The 11,716-nt window shown below is 42.0% G+C and overlaps 1 pseudogene; it reads left to right on the forward strand.

Moving 5' to 3' along the window:
* The first annotated feature begins 9,193 nt into the window (after positions 1–9,193).
* On the forward strand, positions 9,194–9,909 carry LOC112313165 (ribosyldihydronicotinamide dehydrogenase [quinone] pseudogene; annotated as a pseudogene).
* Positions 9,910–11,716: the final 1,807 nt, after the last annotated feature.

Genomic DNA, 11,716 nt, shown 5'->3' on the forward strand with positions numbered 1-11,716 from the left:
TGATATTGCCAGCATTTCAGGAGCATCCTAGTGTCTGGTCCCAAACACCATCTCTACCCTCTTGCTCCTATCCTGACTTTTATGCTATTACAATTCTTGCTTTTCTTTATAGTGTTATCTGCAAACATACGTACATTAGTAAAGTCATACGGCATTCTTCCCCAGCATTCTCTTTATCAGATTCATCCCTGGTGCAGGAAGTGGTCATTTGATTATTGCTGTCAAGAATTTCTCTATGTGAATATATTAGCATTCATTTTCCCATCCTAACGCTGGTGGACATTTGATGGTCATTTTCATGTTTGGCTTTTATGAAAAATGCTTCTCTGAGTATTCCTGTGCATGTCTCTTGGTGCACACGTACATACCTCTCTGTTTGGCGTAAGTATGCTTTGTACTTGTATTTTAATAGATAATAGCAACAGTTTTCCAAAGTCGTTGTACTGATATTTTTACCTGCAGTGCACAAGAGTTCTGTTTGTTCTGCATCAAGGGCCAACACACCATGATCAAGTGTGGAGTGGTGGAGGCTGAGCTGTACTGTCCCCCTCCACCATTGTTAGTCCCCTGCTCGCAGCCACACATCACTGCTGCCCATGGCCTGTGCTGGTCACCATCCACACTCTGGGGACACTGTTGTTGGCAACTGCTAGGGCACCAAGATATGAAATCTCCGTCAGCTTCACCTTTGTCCATCCTGAAATAAGCTCCCCAGGAGGAGGGAGAGTTGGGACCTGATAGTCTTTGGGGCAGAGAGGGAAACCGACCATGGTGGCCACCACCAACTCCCTGCTCACCAGGCCCCTTAGGCCTGTGTCTATCCAACCACAACTGGGGGCAAAGGCTGCCTACCACTTGGGGCAGTCCACTCCAGTTAAATATGGCAGGGTGAGGTGTGGGGTGTGGGGAAGGCAACAAGATTTTTCTCTTGTTATAGAAGTTCCTGCATTCATAATATCCTTGGTTTTGTCTTTGTCTGTTGACCACAAAGCCTAAAGAATTTACTAGATGGTCCTTTACAGGAAAAGCTTGCTAACTTCTTTTCTACTGTCTCACCAATACTAGGGTGGTGCCAGTCTTTTTCATTTGAGTTATTCTGATGGGTCTGTAATTATACTGCATCATAATTTTAATTCATATTTCTCTGATTTCTGAAGATATTGGGTACCTCAGTATGTTATTGGCCATTTGGATATCATTTTCTAAGGATGTCTGTTCAGGATTCTTGCCCATTTTTCTTTTGGGCTGTCTTTTTCTCACTGGTATGTAAGAATTCTTTATATATTCTGGATGTGAGCCTTTGTCAGTTATGTCTTGCAAGCTTCTTTTTCTACTGTGTGGGTTGCCTTTCTTCTTTCTTCATGGCATCATTTGATGAATAGAAATTCAACAGTTTTATTTACCCATCTTGTCCTTTATGGTTATATTTTGTTTAGGAAGCCTTGTCTTACCTGAATCATGCAAATACTCCCCCCAAGTTAGTGTTTCTCAAGTATTGGTGAACATCAGAATCACCTGCAGAGCTTGCCCGAGCAGACTGTTGGTGTCATTGCCAGACTTTCTGACTCAGCAGGTCTAGGTGAGGCTGCTGAATTCTCATATCTACCAAGTTCCCAGGTGTTGCCGACACTGCTAGTCTGGGGACTACACTTTAAGAGCCACTGATCCAGAACTTTTGTTGGTCTTTCACATGTATAATCCACCAGAAATTATGAAGTGAGTTTTCACTTCTCTCATATGGAAATCCAGTGCCATTTATTGAAAAGACCATCTTCTCTCCACTGTTCTGAAAACCAAGGGTCCAGATGCATGGGAATCTGTTTCTGGGCTGTCCAATATCTTCCATTGGTCTCTTTGTCTACCTGGGCCAGTACCACACTGTCTTAAAAAAGTTACCGTTTCACTGTCAGGAATCTCGAGATATGGTGGAGCAACCTCCTGTTCTTCCTTTTCCTTCAGTGTACATCTATGACCCGTTGTCACTTCACATGCATACCTGCTGGCACACGCGCACGCACACACAAGCACAGGCATGGGCACACAGGCACGCACACTATTGCAATTTTGATTAGAAATGTGTTGAATCTATAACTCTGTTGAGGCATATTTACAATATTGAATCTCTAATCCAGTGCTTCTGAACACTTTTTTCCCTGATATTCCCTCTAAAAGTATTTTTTGACTCATGGGTGTCATTCCCCCGACATCCATGAAGTTTTAATGCCACAGATGTATATACTGCATGAGTATATCTGTGCCTTACACATAAAAACACGATTTTTTCTTCCCCAACAAATCCTGCCTGTGTCATGTCCTGGCTCTTTGACCCCAATTGTAAATATGAACCCCAATTTATAGTATAGCCTGACATTTATTTAGATATCCTTTGGTTTCTCTTAATGAGACAAATAAGACAAGTAGATCTGTAGTAGTCATACACATCTATTTTTATGTTGATTCCTAGGTAATTCATATTTTGGAATATAGGATTTATGCCTTTCTGGGTTGGCTGGATAGCTTCCAAGGGCACTCAAGTAAGCAGGTGTGCTCACTGCTGTGCAGGGCACCTTGGCCTCTCGGCTTCACACCTAAGCACCTGCCACCTGGTTGCCCCACTTCATTGAGCCCTGATTTGTGGGTTCTGTTTTTCGAGACATACGTTTGAAAGTATTACGGTAATTTCAAACCAAGGTATCATTTTTGGCTATACATATGTCATATAATATATATGATTTTAAGTGCAGAACAGACATCTGGAAAGGAGGGCCATGTCTTGGAAAGTGTTCATAGTTAAGGCATAAACAGTTAATTTTTTTCACAGTTTACAAGAACAGCATGAGCTGCATCAATAGATGGCGCTGTTTCTTAATATATAGAGAAAGCCCTGAATTGGTGGAGTAGTTTGGGAAAAATGTTTTTCAGTTAAATTAGAATTAGGAATAATATAAATAAAACCAGAGAAAATTCTGAAGAATCCCTTGTGATCTACTTCTCTGGTGAGCTTAATTAAACTCAGTGAAGAAACTTAAGCTCACCCACTGTCCTATTTTGGGGGGGCGGTTGCTCTAATTTTGTCTTTTCTCATACCAGGCTGAAATGACATGTATTGTACAGTTGGTGTGGCCAGAATAAAATCACCCTGACAGAGGCCCTGATGCCTTCCCGGGTGTGGCCTATGCTCCACACAGAAAGCAGTGCTGGTTTTCATTTTCAAAACCATCTGTGTGGGAGACAGCACGGAGCAGGAGGGAATACAACCAAAAGCTTCCCCTCAGTGTGTTTTCTGTGCAGCAGCGCAGAGGATCTGGTTACAGACCCTGCCTCTGCCATGTACTGGCTATTTGATCTCGGCAAACTGTTTAATCTCTCTGACCTCAGTTTCATTACCTGAGAAAACAAAGATAGTATCTATATGACACAGGGTGTTGTGAGGTTAACTGACACAACAACTGAAGGGCACTTAGCCTGGCACCAAAGGGTGACAATGTGCTCTCCTGGTCCATGCTTTGAAAGTGGCATAGAAAATAGACCTCCTGGGTAACTGTTGTGTGTCCAGGTGACAAGTGTTACTGAACCTGGCCACTTTCATTGCTCTCAAGTTTGAACTCTGCAACCCAGGCATATATATGGCCAGATCTCTTTGCTTCCTGGTTCCTCCGAGGAGCTTGCGCAAAAAAAAAAAAAAAAAAAAAAAAAAAAAAAAAGCAATGCTCTAGCCCTACAGATTCTGATTTAATTGGTTGTGGGGTCAGGTCTGAGGCAACTCCAGTGGGCAGCCATGTTGACATGAGATGAGACCAGGTAGGTGTCAGGATTTGGGTGTGACTGCAGGTTAGTATCTGAGTATCTGTGAAGTGTTGGAGCTGATCCTTTCCTCCTGGGCATTGTGCTCAGGTGGGTTGCTGACAGGTATATTTGACAGCAGGTTCTGACCAGGCAGAGGTGTGATCAAAATATGAGGGGCACATTTTCCCAACAGAGGTGCTTCTTGAAATTGAGAAATAAAGCTCCATGAGCAAACCATAATAGCACATTATGAGATACCATATCTTTTCTCACCCTTTTCCTTTGTTTGTAGGGTGCCTATGTTTGTATGCATGTCTAGTGCATGCATGTCTGCTCTGTCTTTGTCCTGTCTGTTCCTGGTTTTTTCTACCCACTTCTGTCTGTGTGTCCCTGTGCTCTGTGCCTGTTTGCATCCTTTTCTGTCTGTCTTCATCTCTCTGTCTGTCTGTCTTTTCCTTGACTCCTTTGTCCTGGTGGGGCCTGATTTATGTACCTTGGAGTCACAAAGTGTCTGTCTGTCTATCTATCTATCTATCTATCTATCTATCTATCATCTATCTTTCATCATCTATCATCTTATACAGAAAGAGATTTATTATAAGGAGTTGGTTCACATGATTATGGAAACCAACAAGTCCTAAGATCTGCACTCAGCAAGCTGGAGATGCAAGAGAGCTGATAGTGTAAGTTCTAGTTCAGCCCAAATCCAAAGGCAGGAGGAAACTGACGATCCAGCTCAAGGACAGGCAAAGCATGAATTCTCCCTTGCTCAACTTTTTTGTTCTACTTAGGCTTTCAACAGACTGGATGAGGCCTGCCCACATTAGGGAGGACAATCTGCTTTATTCAGTCTATTAATTCAAATGTTAATCTCCTCCAGAAACACCCTCCTCCACACACCCAGAATGATGTTTGACCAAATATCTGGGCACCCTGTGGCCCAGTCAGGTTGACAAATAAAATTGATTATTATGTATGCCTACTATTCTAGAACGTCTGGGTTACAGAAGTCTTAAACTGAGTAAGGGTCAAATTAGGGTCTCATGTATGTTCTGTTGGTCTTCCACCCTCATACATAATATATAGTGATACTATAGAGCTTCATCTGTATAGTTCCTGCCTGCCCACTTTTTCTAGGCGATGACCAGATATAAAGTCACTAAATTTTCCATCTATTCTAAAGGTATAGCAGAACTAGGTTAAACATGGTTTACTTATGTCACTGAGAAAATCAAAACACATTTACAACTTTCACTGGCAAATATTAATTAGTTAAAAGAATTCAGCAATTTGACTATGCAACTACCTGGTTTCTTCTCAGTCTTCTGTCTTCAGAAAACAACTGACTTCCCAATTGACTTATCTGGGGCAAGAAGAAGATTTCAGACATTTGTACCCACCCTACTTGCCACGGTGAATCCAGGGTGTTTTAGTCATTCATCAGTAGCGAGGGCTTACCCCCAGCAGACTCTCCCATGCCAACTCTTCTTTTTTTAAGTCACATCATGCCCCTCCCTGGCTGAAATTACCTGACAGCCCCAGACAGTCAAATCCTTTATTACCTAGGCACATACCACTGGACTGCTCGGAATGTTAACTGCCTTCCAGAAATAGCATGGAGTTTGAAAATACAAGTTTGTCAGGACATAAATTATATGATTTTTAAAACAGACATTAAAAGGTTTTTTTAAAACAAGCTGATCTATCCAACAAGAATAAAAGAAAAGACAGTCCATAACTATGTTATAGAAGTATAACGCCCTGCATTCTTTTCTGAAAATCTTTGTGACAAGTTATAATTTCCTTGTTTTTATCCAGGGCATTGAAATATTTCCAACAGTGCTATTCTTTGGAAATGGTAGGGCAAAAAACATTTTCAAATATTAAAAATTAAAAAAAAATACGTAATACTTTCTGTGCCCTTGCTGCCTGGCAGTTTGGAGTTGGAGGTGAGGGCTCTGGGGTGGAGGAGATTCAGAGAGATGTGAGTGTACAGGATGGTTGGGGAGAAAGCAGAGGAGAAGCACGGGCAATAGAAACCTCCCAGGGCTCCTTCCCTCACTAAGCAGCCTCTTCTTGGCAACACTGGTCAATGCTTACACCACCCAGAAAAAGTCCATGTGCCTCCACTGTCTGGGAGCAATTTCAGAATCAATCAGGGCCGTTTCCAATCAATCCGGCAGTATGTTGAGGTCTGTGATGGGAACTGGGATAAACCAGGGCCATCAATTCTGCTGGTGTTCTCGAAGCCTCCCAATCAATTTAAAGGCAGATTGTTTTTTGTACTTACAAGGAATCCAGCTTTAAAAAGCAAAACTGAAGCAAGAGACAAGGCAGGTCTAGTGACATAATGTGTTTTAGTGTCAGCTGAGCACAAATCAGGAATTTGGTTAGTGGCACCAAGGAAATGGATGAGAAGAGAAACAAAGAGTGTGTTATGAAGAAATGACTGTTTGATTTGCTTTGAGGAAACCTTTGTAGGAAGCCTCTAAAGATAACCTCCTTGACTATGGGTGGACCAGGACCGGATTTTTCAAAGTTACTGAGTGCCAAAAATAAGCAGAGCCTGCTATGTGCTCGGCTCATCCTCCAGGACTGAGGGTGAGCTGAGTCCTCCTCAAGGCACTGTCTCATGGCCGTGACTTCCCTGCTGGGCTCCAACAGTGGTGCCTTGCAGTTCCTCCTGCACTTTCTCTGCCACATTCACAATAAAAATTTAAAAAAAAAACAAAAACAGAATGTATAGGCACAAAGACTTGGGTTAAAAGTCCACAGACTCATACTGCTGCACTGCAATTGCTGACTGGTATCTCTTCAAGGAACTGTTAGCTCCTCGCAAGCAGACTGACAAAGTCTATCTCCTTGAGAAACTTCAGTCAGGCTCTTCTGCACCTTCTTCCTACCCAGGTCTTGACATTGGGACATGTCCTTGGCCCACTCAGTCCAGTTTAAGCAAGAATCCTGCAGGGTCAGTTTAGTGAAAATCCCCTACCCTGTATATCTAATCAAATTCCTCCCTCCCCCCCAATATCTTATCACTCTGGTTTGCCTTCAGCAAGAATCCTGTTGAGTTTGTCTAGCAAGAATCCCCTCTTACCACTACTATTTCCTCTTAGTAATTTTCTATCCACTGACCTTCACCCTATTCTTTGCATTTAGAGTGGAACAACATCTCCTTTCCTGTTGCAAAACTTCCATTGCATTAGCCCCTTGAATAAAGTCTTTCCTACTGTCTTAACAAGTGTCAGAATAATTTTTGGTTTTGAGCAGGGTCAGCTTGACTTTGCACCCTGAGGATCTCACACAGGACCAGAATCATAGTGGGTGCTCAATTAATAATTTGTGAAGGGACAAATGAGTAAAAGGAAAAAAAAACCCAGATAGCTTGGTTTAGCATTGCAAACAGGGCCTTTGAAGGCCACAGACCTGTGCTGAGATTCTTGTTCTGATATTAACCAGCTAGGAAATCATGGATAAGCTATTGAACTTTCTTGTGTTTAGCTTTATCAGCTATAATGAGTGAGGATAACATAACCTATTTTGTAGAACTCTTTTTGAGAAGCCAATGTAATAACATGAAATGTCAGGCTCTGGGTGTTTGCTTGATAAATGGTTAACATTGTTATTTCTAATAGTAATAATAATGGCAAAATGACTACCCAGCCTGGGGCACGTAGGAAAGGTGTAATTCCATTGAGAACTTCTCCACTTCTTCCAAGGCTTTTCCATTCTGCAATGGACTAAATTGTGTCTTCCCAAAATTTGTATGTTGAAGGCCTAACTCCCCATATTTGGAGATAGGACTTTTCAGGATGTAATTAAGGTTAAATAAGGCCATGTATATGGGGGCATGACATGATAGAAATGGTGTTTTTATAAGGTGAGGAAGAGACAGCAGATCTCTCTCTCTCCCTCTCCAGGTTCACACAAAAGAAAGACCATGTTAGGACACAGCCACATGGCAACTGTCTATAAGCCAAGAAGAGAGGTCTCACCAGGAACTAACCTTGGCACCTTGATCTTGGACTTCCAGCTGTCAGAACTGTGAGAAAATAAATTTCTGTTGTTTAAGCCCCTAGTCTGTGGTATTCTGTTATGGCAGCTTGAGCTGACAAATACATATTCTAAGGCTCACTGCTGACGCTTAGCTTCCCACTATGTAAACAGTCCTTCTCCCCCCTCTTTCACACTATGATTTCTCCATCTATCACTGTATTCCTTCCCCATTCAGTCTGATGTTTATGAATTCCATTCAAGCCTTTATTCCCTTTTCTAGAATTTGGCTCTTTAAAGCTTACTATTATTTTCAAATCAAGCTACCTTCCAAATGAAAATTGGTATTCAATATTTTGAGTTTCTAATTTTATGTGACCAAGGGACTAATTAATTTTGTAAATTAATTACTTTTGGAATGATTAGAGAAGTTACAGAGAATTGATACAAACTGGGAAGGCTTTGTAGAGGAACCACATCATGTGTTAAGAAAGGAGGGAGGTTTCATTGTTTTTGCCAACAAGAAGGTGAAATTCTGCATATTTTGAGGTACTGAGCCCATTAATGCTTGTAATTCAACTTTTAAAAGAGTAAATCCCTTTCTATGACACCAGTTGGGTGAGCAGATGTTTCAGTTATTTATTGCCTAACAAACCACCACATAATTGAATGGATTAAAATAACTGATTATTTATTTTGCCCATGAATCTGAAGTCTGGCCAGGGCTTGGCAGGGACAGCACATCTCTCTTCTATGTGATGAGAGCTGGGGCAGGTTTACTGGGGCCTGAAGGAACCACTTCCAATGTGGCTGATGACTCTGGTTGCCCAATCAGACTCTAGGTCAGAGTCTCAGTTTCTCTCCATATGGGCCTCCCCACAGGTTGCTTGAGCTTCCTCATAGCATGGTAGCTGAGTTCCAAGAATGAGGTCTGAAGAGAGAGGAAGGAAGCAGAAGCTGCCATTTGTTAAGGACTGGACCTGGAAACTGGCATAGTTTGACTTTTGCCTTAAAATCTCTCCATCAAGAACGAGTGACTTTGGCGGGGAGGGTTGCAGGGAAGGTGAGATGGGAGTGACGGCACAGCAGTTCCCGGGAAATCAGCCAGCGACAGAGGGAGTCAGAGGGCGGAGTGCTGGATGGGTCCTGGAGCCGCAGGCCACGGTTCCGGGGGACAAAAGAGGTAGATAATCCCGGAAAGGGTTTGCCTTGCGGATGGTAGCTGAGCTCTACTGGGAGATAAGGGGGCTCGGAGCCCCTGAAAGCTGCAGTCACTGCCGGCCTCCAAGGGACTAGCAACTGTGGTACAGTAGTGGAACCGCTCTCGTTTAGATTGTTGAGGTCACTGAGGAGAGCAACCACATCTGAAAGCCTGGGGCTCGCTATACTGAATCCTTCTGTGCCCAGGATCAATAGCAAAACTTCCTTTTGACCTGTCAGAGAAAAAAATTCATCATCCTAGAATATGGCAGGTAAAAAAGTGCTCATAGTCTATGCACACCAGGAACCCAGGTCCTTCAATGGATCCCTGAAGAAAGTGGCTGTGGACAAACTGAATGAGCAGGGCTGCACTTTCACTGTTTCTGATCTCTATGCCATGGACTTTGAGCCAAGAGCCACAAGGAAAGATGTCACTGGTGCTCTTTCTAATCCCGAGTTCTTTAGTTATGGGGTGGAAGTGTATGAAGCCTACAAGAAGAGGTCTCTTACCAGTGACATAATTGATGAGCAGAAAAAGGTTCAGGAAGCTGATCTAGTGATATTTCAGTTCCCACTGTACTGGTTCAGTATAGTGCCGGCCATCCTGAAGGGCTGGATGGACAGGGTGCTGTGCCAGGGGTTTGCCTTTGACCTCCCAGGATTCTACAATTCTGGTTTTCTCAAGGATAAATTGGCCCTCCTTTCAATAACCACGGGGTGGGGGGGCACAGCTGAGATGTACACGAAAACTGGAGTCAGTGGAGATTTAAAATACTTCCTGTGGCCCATCCAGCATGGTACATTGCACTTCTGTGGATTTAAAGTCCTTGCCCCTCAGAACAGTTTTGCTCCTGAGTTTGCATAAGAAGAAAGAAAGGGGATGGTGGCATCTTGGGCCCAGAGGCTGAAAACCATCTGGAGGGAAGAGCCCATCCCCTGCACACCCTCTTGGTACTTTGGGCAATAATGCTCTATGTCATGCACACATCACGTGAGCAACACACTGGGAGATGGGAGCACAAGTGAAGAGAAGATGATGCTGTAATAAAATTAAATTACGACAGAAAAAAACCCCAAAACACCTCTCCATCAAGTTCTCATGAAGCCTAGATTCTAGGGGAGGGCAACTAGACTCCATCTTTTTTCTTTCTCCAAAGATTTTATTTATTTATATTTAGGAAGAGGGAAACAGAGAGTGAAAGAGAGGGGGAGAAACATCAATGTGAGAAAGAAACGTCAGTGGGTTGCTTCTCATACATACCCTGACTAGGTAATGAACCTGAAACCCAGGCATGTGTCCTGACTGAAAATTGAACCAGTGACATTTTGCTTTGTGGAATGATGCCCAACCAACAGAGTCAGCCACACCAGTCAAGGGAAGACCCCATCTTTTGATGGGAGATGTATCAAAGAATGTTGTGTCCAGGTTTTAAATCTGGCACAGTGAATGGTATAAACCAAAAATTCTTAAACCATGGCTATATTTAGAAACATTTTGAACTTAAAATAATAATGGCATGACCATTTCAAGACATTATGGTTTCACTGGGTTGAGGGAGGTTAGGGAGTCTGTATTTAAAAAATTTTTCTAGGTGATTCTGGTATGCAAACATATTTCTGGGCCAAAGTTCCTGTATCCAGGGATTGGCAAAAATGGGCCTTGAGTGTAAGGTGAGAATGAGGCTCTTCTCTCTGTCTGGAGCCTGATGGGAGGAAGCACAGTTCAAGAAGTTGACCCAAGAGTTGTATCAACACAAACTGCCTACAAGATAACTTGCTTCCAAATGAGTATAGAGGCAAAACTTTCAAGTAAATGGATCTGCCGTCATCCCACATGCTTTTACCTGCAATTTGTGAATAAAACAACAAAAAAAATGCTGCTATATTGCCATAATATAATTTGTATTTTCTGTTCGTGTGAAGCATGAGTAAGCACCTGGTATCATGTTTCCAGCCTTCAGAGAGCAATGTTAAACATTTATAGTGCACTTAATCATCTGTCAGAAATGTACAAAGGCATAATGTCTCAATAATTATTAAATCATTGAATCCCATAGAGGATGTTCCCCTCTTTACTTATATAATGACCAGTAACCACTAACACATAGGTCCTTTGTGATGCAGGACAAGCACATCTGATCATGGAAATCTGCTTGAGGAAATTAAGAAAAAATCATCTTAAGAGATAGGCTTTTAGAAAAGAAGAAAACATGCATATGGATTGCAATACTTGGCCAAGGCAAATAGTTGCTCCCTCCCCATTCAGAGCTGGTTAAAATTCAGTCAGATTATTGCTGGGAGTGAAGAGTTGTGAAAGGAAATGAGCTTATTTGCTTTCAAAGGTTAGATAACTCTTTCAAAATGCCCAGCTTTGGGCTTTTATTCATAAGTATGTGTATTATTTTATGAATAAAAGAGATACATATTTTGACTTGAAATGAGGCTGGGATAGAAGGAGCAATTTGAATTTTTCAGGACTTTAGTTTTATTTCTGATACTGTTTGTGAAGATTTTTTTTATTATATAAGAACTTTTAATATCAAGCAATGTCATTTTAACAACATATAATGCAAGAATTGACTTACATCTGTTGTAGATTCCATACCCTATCACCAAATAGTCACCCTAGAGAATTTAAACTTTTAACCTTTAAAAAATTTGCAGGCTATATTTGTCTTTACAGAAGCTGATGTGAAATCAACTCTTCTTATTTTTTGTTTTAAACCTTCCTCATTCT

Source organism: Desmodus rotundus, chromosome 2, assembly GCF_022682495.2.
Source record: "Desmodus rotundus isolate HL8 chromosome 2, HLdesRot8A.1, whole genome shotgun sequence".
Classification (NCBI taxonomy): Eukaryota; Metazoa; Chordata; class Mammalia; order Chiroptera; family Phyllostomidae; genus Desmodus; species Desmodus rotundus.